The sequence below is a fragment of the Heloderma suspectum genome, chromosome 3, assembly GCF_057233095.1.
Source record: "Heloderma suspectum isolate Gila_16-S chromosome 3, 16-S_ref, whole genome shotgun sequence".
NCBI classification, from domain to species: Eukaryota; Metazoa; Chordata; class Lepidosauria; order Squamata; family Helodermatidae; genus Heloderma; species Heloderma suspectum.
The window spans coordinates 2,837,039-2,851,844 of record NC_139460.1 but is presented as its reverse complement, the minus strand read 5'-3'; the positions used below and the strand labels follow the sequence as shown (position 1 = coordinate 2,851,844).

Sequence of the window (14,806 nt, the reverse complement as noted above, 5' to 3'; positions counted from 1 at the left end):
TACAGAAAGTAGAGGTAGGAACTAGAGGATCGGCTATCCTTGACTTGATCTTAACCAACAGAGATGACTTAGTGGGTAAAGTAGCAGTTACAGGAACTCTGGGGGAAAGCAACCATGTTGTACTTGAGTTCTTGGTTCTAAAGGAAGCAAATGCTGAGTGTAGCCAAACACTGATTTTAATAAACTCAGCTGATTTTAATAAACTCAGAACAATGATAAGTAAGGTCCCATGGCAAGCGACTCTGACAAGAAAAGGAGTCCAAGATGGGTAGGAGCTTTTAAAAAAGGAAATTCTCAAGGCAAAAATACAAACAGTTCCAACAAGAGGAAAAGGTGGAAGACAACAGAAGAAGCCAATGTGGCTTCACAAAAAGCTTAGAGATGACCTGAAAACAAAAAAGGACACATATAGGAAGTGGAGAGAAGGACAAGCAACAAAGGAAGAGTACAGGCAGGTAGCACAGAATTGCAGGGATGGCGTCAGGAAGGCTACAGCTGAGAATGAGCTGAGGTTAGCGCGGGATGCTAAAAGCAACAAGGCGGCTTTCTTCAGCTACGTGCATTGTAAAAGGGAGAGGAAAGAAATGGTGGTTCAGCTATTCAATAAGGATGGCAAAATGATAACAGATGACAAAGAAAAGTCAAAAGTGCTCAGTTCCTACTTTGGCTCAGTCTTCTCTCAAAAGAGGGTCTATGACCCTACTGGCAAAGGCGAAGTACAGGTTGAAGGGGCAGGATTGCAGCTTGAGATCGATAGGCATTTGGTCAAGGAACACCTAATTACTTTGAATGAGTTCAAATCTCCAGGGCCAGATGAACTGCATCCTAGAGTAATAAAGGAACTGGCAGAAGAACTCTGAGCCACTGTCTATTATCTTTGAGAAATCTTGGAGGACGGGTGAAGCGCCAGATGACTGGAGGAGGGCTAATGTTGTCCCTATCTTCAAAAAGGGTAAATAAGAGGAACCTGGGAACTACAGACCAGTTAGACTGACATCAATCCCTGGGAAAATTCTGGAGCAGATGATAAAGCAATCCATCTGTAAGCACCTTGAAAACAATTCAGTGATTATTCGAAGCCAACATGGATTTGTCAAGAACAAATCCTGCCAGACGAATCTGATCTCATTTTTGGATCAAGTAACCTCCCTTGTGGACTGTGGGAATGCTGTAGACATAATATACCTCGACTTCAGCAAAGCTTTCGACAACTTGCCCCATGATATCCTGATGAGCGAACTAGTTCAAAGTGGCTAGATGAAACAATGATCCGGTGGATCCACAGTTGGCTACTGAATCGGACTCAAAGAGTGCTGATCAGTGGGATCTTCTCCAACTGGGGAGAGGTAATGAGCAGGGTACCGCAGGGCTCAGTCCTGGGCCCAGCACTCTTCCACATTTTTATGAATGAGTTGGAGGAGAAGGTACAGGGAATGCTGATCAAATTTGCAGATAACACAAAATTAGGCGGGACAGCTAATACTTGGGAAGACAAACAAAATTCAAAGTGATATTGATAGACTAGAGCACTGGGCAGAAAACAACAGAATGACATTTAATAGGGATAAATGACAAGTTCTGCACCTAACAACACTACAAGCGAGAAGGATCTTGGAATTGTTGTCGATCGCAAGCTGAAGATGAGCCAACAATGTGATGTGGCTGCAAAAAAGGCCAATGTTCTTTTGGGCTGCATTAATAGAAGCATAGCTTCCAAATCCCGGGAAGTACTAGTTCCCCTCTACTTAGCTCTGGTTAGGCCTCATCTGGAGTACTGTGCCCAGTTCTGGGCACCACATTTTCAGAAGGATGCAGACAAACTGGAGAGGGTTCAGAGGAGGGCAGCAAAGATGATCAGGTGACTGGAAATAAAGCTGTATGAGGAGAGACTGAAAGAAGTGGGCATGTTTAGCCTTGAGAAGAGAAGGGGAGATCTGATAGCACTCTTCAAGTACTTGAAAGGTTGTCCCAGAGAGGAAGGCCAGGATCTGTTCTCGATCATCCCAGAGTGCAGGACATGGAATCATGGGCTCAAGTGACAGGAAGCCGGATTCTGGCTGAACATCAGGAGAAACGTCCTGACTGTTAGAGCAATATGATAATGGAGCCAATCCCCTAGGAAGGTGGTGGGCTCTCCCACGCTGGAGGCATTCAAGACGAGCCTGGACAGCCATCTGTCAGGGATACTCTGACTTCCTTCATTGAGCAGAGGATTGGACTCAATGGCCTTCTAGGCCCCTTCCAACCCTACTATTGTATGATTATATACAGAGATAAGGAATAACTCACTCCATTGTCCAGAGATGGTTAGCACATGGAATAAGTTGTAGGTGATCATGTTGTACCAATGTAGAATGTCTTTGATGTTTCTATGACATGGTAGTTTAACTTGCAGTCTTTATGCTTTTTAGTGCACGATTTGTAAACGTCACAAGGTCTTATAAACCAAGGCTTTCTGCTCGTAGATGTTAATATTAACTGGCAGTTGCTACACAGGACATGAATGGAAATGACCTGGTCTCCGCTCTAGGATCTTACTGTCAGAAGTAATGCCAATGGGGCAAAGGTGGAAGGTGCAGATGGGGCTTGGTAAAGGAGTAGCATAGAAGTGGGAAGATCTGGTAGCAGATTTGGGATGGAGAATTTTCCAAAACAGAATATTTTCCAGTGCTTTATAATTTTGTGGAAATTTTTCATTTCATAAGTTCATTAGGAACAAAGTAAATGGATGTCAACTGCCATAACATTAGGCAAGCTTGTCAGTTTCAGAGTTGTCGATGAGCATGGTCCTCAGCATATCTTGCACAGTTTTGTGGGTTGCTAAAATTTATTAGTGTGTCAACAATTTTTAGTACTTTTGTTTTTTCCTTAAATGTAAATAATGTAAGGGAAGGACATGCTGTTGTCTTTAAATTTTTAACAAGTATTCAGATTTTTTTTTACATAATCTAACATTTAAATTGCATTCAGTGTGTTTTAATTCTCCCCCTCAAATATTTCAGGTCAAATAGTGGTGGTGTATTGGGACAAAAAGTTAACATGGGGTAGTTTTGTTTAGCTGTGTTTACGAAATACAAGTAAAATAAACATGCTAAATTAGATTACGCTCCATGGTGGGAGTGGCCAACTTGTGGCCCTCCAGATGTTTTGGCCTCCAGCTGTCATCAGCCCTAGCCAGCATAGCCAGTGGTGAGGGATCATGGGAGTTGTTGGCTAAAACAGCTGGGAGGCCACAAGTTGCTGATCTCTGTTCAAAATGCAGAGGAGAAAATGACGGATTGTGTTTCTCTGCTTCTGCCTGGGCTGGTGGTTTTTCAGTCCAGGACTGGAAAAATTCCAGGACCATGGTGATTCTATATGGATGGCTAAGAAGTGGCATTTGTTTGGCATTTTTTCCATCCTTGCACAGAGTCAGCTCCTTACACATTTGATTCTGGCTTGTGCTTAGGAATTGGATTTTCCCCCTGAGCCCTGGCTCAGGGCTCATGTGAAGGGGAGATTTTGTGTATGGTGCAAGGTGGAAGCTGAGGTAGTCAGAAAATGGTGTTTATATCCAGATATTGTGGTGGCCTCATTAGGAGCCCAATAGTTCCAAACATCATCTCAACTCTCTCTTTCTCTCTGTATATATAGCAAATGCCTTATAGTCCATGGGTAGTGAGAGATGAATTTAAGCTAAATTGTATAGCCTGTCCTATACCAAAGGGCATAGTTAACTCAGTTACATCTGATTATATTAAATTAAAACCTGCCGAAACCCTATCTCTGACTCATCATATTCCATTCAAAAGACAAACAACGCAAGTGTGACCTTTTGTGATGAGTGTTTGATTTCATCATCACCACTGCTTGATTCAGAAATCCAATGCAAATTTAAACCACGTGGCATGCCATTCTTCCCTCAGTATATGTTGGGATCATGAAGGATGCTATACTCTGATGCTTAATGTTACTGCATTCCTGAGCACTATGTGTCCTTGGAGAAATGAGGAATGTCAGAAATGAGGTTACTTAGTGCCAGAATACAGTCTTTGTGCTGGAACCACAGAGTAGTTCCTTGTCATCTCTCAGAGCACTAGCACAACTGTTGACCTATTAGGGACACTTAATGTGTGACATTATTCCTATGTAGAAATAATGTCAGTGGTGCAGGCCATGTACTCAGCAAAATGTTGGGGTAGCTGACCCCACCCCAACCCGAGGCTACCTAAAGACCTGGGTGTCCTCATATAAAACCAGACAAGGAGGGGCTCGTGCCAGAGAACATATGCCAGCAGCTCCTGAGACCACCAGTAGCCCTGGCACTCCAGCTGGGATAGCCCCCCACCTTCCCAGGGGCAACTTAAAGGCCTGCATGCCCTGTGAAGGAGGCAGAAGAGGAGACAGCCAGGCAGGGGGGCTCTTGTCATTAGCTACCTCAAGAGACCACCAATGGCCTGAGGGAGTTCTGCTATTTTACTGTTCTGTCTTTTGCATTTTTTTATTTTAGTATTTTAAATTGAAAATCACCTTGACTGCAGTGGCAGAAAAGAGACATATAAATAAATTGGAATAATGTCCCACTTCATACATTATGATCATAATGTGCATACTTTAACTTGTCTGAAGACTCTTTGTGTAGGAAAATAGCCACCCATGAACCATTCAGTTCCGTGCCTGGGTCAGTGCCCTGAGAACTCAAGGAATTGGTCTTGGCAGGATCTGGAATGTTAACAGGTAAATCCAGTTGTGCTGGGTGTGCTGTGAGTAACTACCACGAGCATCTGTAACAAGCTGGCCTGTGCCGATGCTTCAGTCTTATCAAGCTAATTGCTTAGTGCACGTATTCTTGTGCACTCTAAAAATGTAACCAGAGCTGTGATTTTGAGTGTCAGGCCAATGTCCCTCAAAGGGGGCGGGGGGAGACAATTGCTTGGAAAGACTTGATGAGAAGCAGCGTAGGTGTGTGAGTGGGAGCAAGCCTCACATTTTGTAGGTGCAGTATGTTGGCATTACTGAGTGTGGCTTTCTGTAAAAGTTGGATAGAGTTGGTATAGCCCATGTTCCAGTCAAACGCTCCCTTGTCTATGAGTTTGGGTGACTAGGCTAAAAATTTACACATAACCCAACAACTGTTATCTGTTGGTGAAAGAGCAAGAACAATATTGAGGGAGGGAGAGGGAACAGAGAGTGATGCACCTCCCACACGCTGCTTGAAGATTACTCTCTAAGCACTATTTCTGATGTAACATTGATCTTCAGGAAATACATGAAAATTTTACTTTCTTTTATCCTGCTCTCCTCCAAACAGGGTAGCACATGTGGTTTCCTTTCCCCTTTCATCCTCACAACAACCCTGTGAGGCAGGTTAGGCCGAGATTGTGACTGGCCAAGCTCACCCAGTGAGCTTCATGGCTGTATGGAGATTTGAATCCAAGTCTCCCTGAGGCCAGTACTTTGCCCACTATACCACACTGGTTATCTTCAAAACTGCCATCCTCATGACTTTCTCAGAAAAGAGCTATGGTACAAAACCATGTGGCCACAAATTTTGGCAGACTTTGGCAGTCACTGTTATTTTGTGGATGCCACTAAGTGTACACCTTGCCTGAGTCTTCTGGTAAATACTTGGGAGAACGGGAGAGGTCAGTCTCTTACTTCCTGGGGTTCTGGAAACATTTGGAAGGCTCTAATTTTAAAATTCTTAATAAGAAAATTATGAATTGCATTGTGATGCCTTTCCCACAAGGTGTACACGTTCCCTCCCCCTCTCCTTGCCCTGAGGCTCTTAACTTGCTTCTTTCATTCATGGGTAAATTATCATGTCAGGGTTATTGCCTCGGTCTGCAAAGATGGGAGAAATACGTATTTCTGGCCTGTGAATGACACTATAGAGAGCCACAGTATGCTGCTGAAACACACTGAGCCTACATGTGGACTGGGATGGCTTCTACAGAGGGATCTTCTCTGGCATCCACAAAATCAAGCCATGGATAGAATTTCCAGAGAGGAGGGTGTGGGATTTCTGCTTGTGCAACAGATAAATTGAGCCAAAAAATGGTTCCCTGAGCCTACTGATGAGGCCTCCTTCTAAGGAAGCCAAACTCAGCTGTTGCTGGCTGACACTAACCAAAAAAGTTTACAAAAAGCCAGTGCTGTAACCTATAAAATGTACTTTCTGAAGCATATATTACAGATTGTTTGGTTTGGTCCTGCTTTTACTGTGAAACTAAATTTAATATTTTTTGCTAGGGGCATAACTTGCTGACTTGCCAGGAGCATACTTGCTGATAAGTATCTATTTAGTTTCCTCCCCACCCTCTCTTTTGCTACCAAGTAGGGAAGACTACCAGTCATCTTTACTCATGAGATTTGAATGGTATAAAACTGCAGAGTAAATTAATAAGAATTCGTACATGCTTCCATTGCTCTTTAAAACTGCAGCCTTAGGCATGCTTAAATTGTAAGTTGCCTTTCGAGTACTATCTGGACCAAAAAACAATCCTTAAGTATCTAAATAAATAAATGCTTGCTTGGGGGCAGGCCGCATGAAACTTAGTGGGACTTCTAAATAAGCATTCATATGACTGGGCTACATGGCAGCAAGAACCTTCCAACCTTTTCCTCATTCATCCTTGTTATAACCCTGTGAGGCCGGGCCCCATGTGCACCTTTTAAAATGACAGATGGGGAACTGAAGCTGAGTGAATTGTGCAAGGCTGAGAATCTGGCCTCTAGTCTGGTGCCTCCTCTTTGGCATTCTGTTTATGGCCCTCAGCTTATATAATTAAAAGGTGCCGTGCGTACCCAGACTGTGTCCAGGGTCAAAGATAAGATGAGCTTTCCCAAATGGCAGAAAGGTGGGACACAAATTTAATAAATAAGTAAAAATAAAGCTCCAGCTGAGTTCAGAACACTGCAAGTGGCTACCTATCCTTGTGTGAAATATCAGTAACAGTGAACAGATTACACTACAGCAAGGTTTGTGGAATAGTTTGCACATAAACATTGCTGAGTTGCTTTTTTCTGGATTGTTGGTAGTGCTGCCAGATGGCAATCCTGTAAACAACTTGAAGTAGGCAAAGACAGTGCAGCTGTCGTGTCCCTTGCTCCATTCATCCACTGGTCCCTATGTCCACCTCCTACCCTTTCTGTTGTAGCAGTTTTACCTCACGGCAGACGGGAGGAGGCACAGCGGCTGCAGCTTCCTCTTCCTCCCGACCCTCCACCAAGCACGCTGGAACGCTTAAAGGGAATGTCCGGATCTGGGGTGCAGTCTGGTATCCCCAGTCACTTGTGTTGGCCTTCCTGCACTCTCATTAAGGAGAGTGTAGTACTAGAACCCAACAGGGTCATCCCATGAAGCTGATTGATGGGAAATTCAGGACCAATAAAAAGAACAATTTCTTCACGGAACACATAGTTAAACTATGGAATTAGCCACCAAGGATGTAGTGATGACTTTAAAAGGGGATTAAGCAAATTCGTGGAGGATAAGGCTATCAACACCCAGTTCTCATGTCACGGGGCAAATCGTGGGTTAATTAATTAACCCACGATTTGATGGGTCACATGCGGCATATGAGCCACTTTTGCTTTGTATAAACTACCTCTGATTGGCCTGATTGTGGGTTTTTTGTGGGTTAAAGAACCCAACGTTAACCTAAGAACAATTTGTAGGTTAACGTTGGGTTGTTTAACCCACAAACGACCCATAGTGCCCAGGTTCACATGTCATGCAACAACCTACAAACAGGGTGTTCGTAGATTGTTTATGCAAAATGGAAGTGACTTGCATGCAGCTCGGCAAATTGTGGTTTAATTAACCCATGATTTGTCACTGTGAAGTGAGAACTGGGTTACTGGCTTCTAGTCCTGATGGCGATATGCTGCTTCCAATATCAGAGGCAGTATGCCTATGTACATCAGGTATGTGTGTGCTATGTTCTACTTGTGGATTTCTCACAGGCAGCTGGTTGGCTGCTGTCTGAGCAGAATGCTGGACTAGATGGACCTTTGGTCTGATCCAGCATGGCTCTTCCTCTGTTCTTAAGCCTTGGGCAATTTGGAGAAGCACTGGCATGAGTTAGGCTTAGTACCAGGCCTCACAGCCCAAGTTACATTCCCTTTAAATAGGAAGGCATTTCTTTCCCTGGTAGGAAGGCGGTTATGTTTTCCAGTGTGTCACAGTGCTGCTGTTCTGTACCTAGGTGTTCTGTTGGTCCACACAGCAGCCATTGTGGTCAATCCTTGAGGCTGGACCTGCTGTGAGCAGACTTCTTCTGGTCCTAAAAACATCATTGCGTTGGTATTTAATGTTGGAGAGCAGGGGGGTAAATAGTAACAAGAGGCAAAGTAAGCCTCTCTTCATTGGTTGCCAAATTGGCCAGGCGTTTAAGATCCCTAGGGGCTATTGCAGGAATGTGTCTCTGTTTCTAACAGCTGTTTCTAATAAGCTGTTGCAAAGGGCAGCTGCATTTCAGCAGATAAAAGGTTAATAAAGACTTTATGGTCTTATAGGCCCCTTCCAACCCTACTATTCTATTATACTATTCTATGAAATACATGTTGTTGTTGTTCAGTCATGTCCAACTCTTCGTGACCCCATGGACCATAGCACACCAGGCCTTCCTGTCCTGCGCTCTCTCCCAGAGTGTGCTCAAGTCCATATTCATTGCATCGGTGATGCTATCTAGCCATCTCATCCTCTGCCGTCCCCTTCTCCTTTTGCCTTCAATCTTTCCCAGCATCAGGGTCTTTTCCAGTGACTTTTCTCTTCGCATTAGGTAGCCAAAATATTTGAGCTCCAGCTTCAGTATCTGTCCTTCCAATGAGCAGTCAGGGTTGATTTCCTTTAGGATTGACTGATTTGACCTCCTTGCAGTCCAGGGGACTCGTAAGAGTCTTCTCCAGCACCACAGTTTGAAAGTATCAATTCTTCGGCGCTCAGCCTTCCTTATAGTCCAGCTCTCACAGCCATACGTTACTACCGGGAAAACCATAGCTTTGATTAGACGGACCTTTGTCGGCAAGGTGATGTCTCTGCTTCTTACTATGCTGTCTAGGTTTGCCATAGCTTTCCTCCCAAGGAGCAAGCGTCTTTTAATTTCATGGCTACAGTCACCGTCTGCGGTGATCTTGGAGTCCAAGAAAGTAAAATCTGTCACTGCTTCCATTCCTTCCCCTTCTATATGCCAGGAAGAGATGGGGCCCTCGTACAGGTTTCTCAGGAGACAGGTAAGGTGGTCTGGTACTCCCATCTCTTGAAGAATTTGCCACAGTTTGTTGTGATCCACAGAATCAAAGGCTTTAGCGTAGTCAATGAAGCAGAAATAGATGTTTTTCTGGAATTCTCTTGCTTTCTCCATGATCCAGCGAATGTTGGCGATTTGATCTTTAGTTCTCCTGCCTCTTCGAAACCCAGCTTGTACTTCCGGTAGTTCTCGGTTCACATACTGCTGAAGCCTAGCTTGTAGGATTTGGAGCGTATCCTTGCTGGCATGTGAAATGAGCGCAATTGTGCGGTAGTTTGAACACTCTTCGGCATTGCCCTTCTTTGGAATTGGAATGTAAACTGACCTTTTCCAGTCTTGTGGCCATTGTTGAGTGTTCCAAATTTGTTGGCATATGGAGTGCAGCACTTTAACAGCATCATCTTTTAGGATTTTAAATAGCTCAGCTGGAATACTGTCATCTCCACTAGCTTTGTTGTTACTAATGCTTCCTAAGGCCCACTTGACTCTCCTGTATAGGTCTTCTGTGTATTCTTTCCACCTCTTCTTAATCTCATCTGCTTCTGTTAGGTCCCTGCCTTCTTTGTCCTTTATCATGCCCGTCTTTGCACAAAACGTTCCTTTGAGATCTCCGATTTTCTTGAAGAGATCTCTAGTCTTTCCCATTCTGTTGTTTTCCTCGATTTCTTTGCATTGTTCATTTAAGAAGGCCTTCTTGTCTCTCCTTGCTATTCTCTGGAACTCTGCATTCAGTTGGATATATCTTCCCCTTTCTCCCTTGCCGTTCGCTTCCCTTCTTTCCTCAGCTACTTGTAAAGCTTCATCAGACAGCCACTTGGCTTTCTTGCATTTCTTTTTCTTTGGGATGGATTTTGTTGCTGCCTCCTGAACAATGTTACAGACCTCCGTCCATAGTTCCTCAGGCACTCTGTCTATCAGGTCTAATCCCTGAAATCTATTCCTCACCTCCACTGTATATTCATAAGGGATATGATTTAGGTCATACCTGAATGGTTTAGTGGTTTTCCCTACGTTCTTCAATTTAAGCCGAAATTTTGCAACAAGCAGCTCATGATCTGAGCCACAGTCAGCTCCAGGTCTTGTTTTTACTGACTGTATAGAGCTGCTCCATCTTTGGCTGCAAAGTACATAATCTGATTTCGATATTGACCATCTGGTGATGTCCATGTGTAGAGTCGCCTCTTGTGCTGTTGGAAAAGAGCGTTTGCTATGATCAGCGTGTTCTCTTGGCAAAACTCGATTAACCTTTGTCCTGCTTCATTTTGTACACCAAGGCCATGCCTGCCTGTTATCCCGGAGATTTCCTGACTTCCTACTTTAGCATTCCAATCCCCTATGATGAAGAGGACATCTTTTTTTGGTGTTAGTTCTAGAAGGTGCTGTAGGTCTTCATAGAACCGATCAACCTCAGCTTCTTCAGCCTCAGTGGTTGGGGCATAGACTTGAATTACTGTGATGTTGAATGGTTTGCGTTGGATTCGTACTGAGATCATTCTGTCGTTTTTGAGATTGTACCCCAGTACTGCTTTCCCCACCCTTTTGTTGACTAGGAGTGCTACTCCATTTCTTCTAAGGGATTCTTGCCCTCAGTAGTAGATATAATGGTCACCTGAATTAAATTCTCCCATGCTTGTCCATTTTAGTTTGCGGATTCCCAAGATGTCGATGTTCAATCTTGTCATCTCATGTTTGACCACCTCCAGCTTACCTTGTTTAATTGATCTGACATTCCAGGTTCCTAAACAATACTGTTCTTTACAGCATCGGATTTTCTTTTCACCACCAGACACATCCACAGCTGAGTGTCCTTTCGGTTTTGGCCCAGCCGCTTCACTCTTTCTGGCGCTACTTGGAAATACCCTCTGCTCTTCCCCAGTAGTATATTGGACACCTTCTGACCAGAGGGGCTCATCTTCTGGCATCATATCTTTTAGCCTTGTGATATGTTCCATGGGGTTTTCTTGGCAAGAATACTGGAGTGGGTTGCCATTTCCTTCTCCAGTGGACCACATTTTGTCAGAACTCTCCACCATGACCTGTCCGTCTTGGGTGGCCCTGCACAGCATAGCTTATGGCTTCACTGAGTTACGCAAGCCCCTTCGCCACAAGTCAGTGATCCATGAAGGGGATGAAATACATAGCCGCCCTTTTAGTCTCTCAAAGGGCACTTCCCTGTATTTCCTCCATATATAGATTCTTTAAGCAATTAGTAGAAAGGTAATAACCCACTGTGTCAATGGGTATTTGTACACATATCAATATCAATGGGTTATTGTACACATATTGTGCTATCATGTGATGGAGAGAGGACTGTAGTTACTAAATATTGTCTGTCCAAGTGCATTGTCAGCTTTGGAAGGTGTATTAGCATTACACTGAACTGTATTAGCTTTACAGTGTCATGTGTGGGGAAATCATGAACTGTGTGTTGAACTGGGCCATTAGGCTTTTGTGTTACCTGGGTCTACTTAGAATCTTGGACTGTGGTTTAACTTGGCTCTCAATGTTGTGTGGAAGACTGAGGACATAATTGCATCTCCTAGATTCAGAAACCAGAACGCCAATGAAAGGGCCCTGATATTTCTCAAAAAGAACAGTGGCTCTTCAAAGACCTGATTAGTTGTGTCAAACAAGGTTAGTCTGGATTTATTTTAGAGACATATCTTTTCAGAGAACTCTGCAGGCAATCCCTGAAGGCCCAAAATATATGGTACAGGGCTGAAACATGTTAGGGTTAATTTGAGGAATAAACCTATATATTTTTTACATCTTTAGACTGTGGCATACTGGTTTCTGATGGAAGAAGACAATGAAAGGACCCTGATATTCTTTGAAAAAGACAGTGGCTCTTTGGAGATCGAATTAGTTGTATCAAATAAGGGGTTAGCCAAGTATTCTTGGTCTTTGCAGCTGATTATAAAAATAGGGTTCTCCCACTCCTAAAATGTTTCCCCCTCCTCCCCAAAGATTGGTGCTGTATTTCTGCACCAATCTGGCAATCTCTTCACCTTCTCCTTAGGTCTGAGTGACTCTCTTGGAGAAGTAGAATCATGGCAATGGCCCCCAAGTTAAACTTGATATCTTAGTGTGCTCTGGGTGCCTAGGCTGCCTTGGATATAGTGTTAGACTATGAGACAAACTCCCGATTTCTTTTCCAATGTTTAAGATGCTAAGGCTTCTGGGCAGGGTGTTGAGGATAGCCTTTTGGGACAAGGATGGCTTGTTTGTTAATTGCTATACTGTTCCCTAGCAAAGTTCCCTGAGCACAGCATAATAAAACACAAAACTGAAGAAACAGTGAGCAGTAAAATAAAAAACACCACTATATAACAATAAAACATTAAGCACAACAGAACTTTAAAATTCTAATTTAAAGCCAAACTTAATAACTGTATTCTACTTATTCTATTTTTATCCCACCTTTTCTCCTAGGAGCTCAAGGCAGAGTATGCAGTTGTCTGCTGCCTGTTTTATTTTTACAACAACCCTGTGAGGTAAGTTAGGCTGAGAGATGATGACTGGCCCAAGGTCACAGTGAGCTTTCTGGCTGAGCAGGGATTTGACCCTAAGCGTCTGCTGTTGACGTACAGCACTCATCAGCCACTAATGAAGTTTTTGCTTTCCCCCTAAAAGACTGTGCGGACGGTGCCAAGTGAATCTCCCGGGTAGAAACCCTCCTACTTGGGTGCCACCAGGCTGCTACAGCCCCCTGCCATACTTCGGATGGTGGAGGTGCACAAGAGCCACCTTGGACAACAGGGACAGGGGAGGAGGCATCCCGTTAGACAGGCAAGACCCAGATCTCGGAGGGCTGTAAAGGCCAAATCCAGCCCTTTGAGCTGAGTCGGCGTGAAGCCAACAGGTATCTAATGCAGGTCTTCTAGGACAAGGTAAAATTCGGTCTGCACTTTACGCCAGTTGATGTTTCGAGCGCCCTCAAAGGTCGGTCTTACTGCCTTTCTTGCCAGAACCCAAACCTCCGCCTGGCGAATTAGCCCCTGGCCAGCTTGCTTGGGGCAAGTAAGGGCTCCCTGGCCCGCAGGCAGGAGCCGGCCCGCGCCCGCAGTGCCCGACAGCGGGATGCGCCCCTGGGTCCAAGAGCGGCTCGGCGCGGACGGGGCCGAGGAGAAGGGCCGGTCGCGCCGCGCGGGCTCCCCTCCCCTCCCCTCCCCTCCCGGGATGCAGGCGGGGCCGCGCCCTCCCTGGGCCGGGCGCCTTTAAAGCCAGCCGGCTCCTCGCTGTGACGTCCGCTGGCGCCCGGCCCGGCCCGGCCCGGCGAGGCGAGGGGGGAGGGGCGGCGGCTGGCGCGGAGGGACCGCCTCCTCCCCGCCCGCCCGCCGCCGCTGTCAGCCCGCCAGCCCAGCAGCGGAGCAGCAACTTCCCTTGTCCTCCGCCCGCCCGCGCCGCCCCCTCCCCGCCGGCCTCCTCTCCAGATTTTAAACACTAATGACGGATTAAAAATCCGGCGCCCCGAAACTGTGGCTTTAGAAGTCCGGTAAGGCCTGAACAAAGACGCTCTCGCGCGCGCCCCTCCCTCTGCTGCCTGGCTCGACCTGCGCGGCGGCCCGCGGGCGGCCCGGCCCGGGCGAGGGGCCTCGCCCCGCTTCCCGCGGCCGGGGGGCCCCGCGGGGAGCCCGCTCCGGCGCCGCCGCCCCCTCCGCCCGCCCCTTTTGTCCTTCCCGCTGAGGCGGCGGGGCTCGCCAGCATCCGGGAGGCGGCCTGCTGGGCGCGCTCCGAAAGGGGCCGGCCGGGGGCGGCGGGGCTGGCGCCTCCCGCGCCCAGGCCTGCCGCTGGCGCGGGGGGCTTTCGGGGCGCCCGCCCGCCCGCCGCCCCAGGGGCGACCCCTCCGTGCGGCCCGTTGGCGTCTGCGGCGGCTCGCGCGCCCTCCCGCTCCGCGCCAGAGCTCGGCGGGGCGAGAGCGTAAGCAAGAGCGGCCGCCGCGCGCCTTCGTGTCGTGTCCTGCCGCCGGCCCCGCGGCGCCTTTTCGGCAGGAGAAGCCCGCTGGTGGCGCGCTCCGCTGCCGCCGCCATGAGCGCCCCCGCCGCGCCGCCTCGCTGCTCTTCGCCCCGTCCCCAGCGCCTCTGCTCGTGGCCAGATCCAAGCGCGGCAAGGAGCGGGCCGCGCCTCCTTTGTTCCCCGCGTTAGGGATCGTTGCACGCGCGCGCGGCTTCGGGAATAGCCTCGCAAGAGCCGCCGTGTATCCTGCAGAGATGCCCGGGAAACGGGGCCGTTGCAGCCCTTGTTTGGAACCTGGGCTGGCAGGCGCCGCGCAAGGCAGGGCCTGGCTTTCGAAGTTCAGACGATGCGGCCTGCCTGGTTCCATTCCGGCCTGCTGATCTGCGTTCTCTCTTCTCCAAACCGGACGCTTTGCCAGAATGCAGAGCTCGCGGTTTCTAGGCCTGCAGTCTCTAAAGCGAGGGAAGGAGCCGATAAAAGGAAGGACTTCGGCGCACAGTGCGTAGTTGCGGAATTCACTACCACAGGATGTAGTGATGGCCACCAATTTGGACGGCGTTAAAAGGGGGTTAGACAAATTTCCTGGAGGAGAAGGCTAACAGTCCTGATGGCTCTGT

The 14,806-nt window shown here is 47.0% G+C and overlaps 1 protein-coding gene across 12 annotated transcripts in view; it reads left to right on the top strand.

Annotated features, from left to right (window-relative positions):
• The window catches only part of NUMA1 (nuclear mitotic apparatus protein 1), a 105,990-nt gene that overhangs the window by 12,733 nt on the left and 78,451 nt on the right, over positions 1–14,806 (top strand). For 5 of the 12 annotated variants that reach the window (XM_084842273.1, XM_084842270.1, XM_084842272.1 and 2 more), the window contains exon 1: positions 13,516–13,728. The exons of 3 other annotated variants lie outside the window; for them this stretch is intronic. The gene's annotated coding sequence lies outside the window, so the exon portion shown is untranslated. Of the gene's footprint in view, positions 1–12,665; positions 12,728–13,515; positions 13,729–13,982; positions 14,154–14,200; positions 14,688–14,806 lie in introns of those variants that run through there. 4 more of the 12 variants (XM_084842263.1, XM_084842266.1, XM_084842267.1 and 1 more) reach the window with 3 other exon arrangements.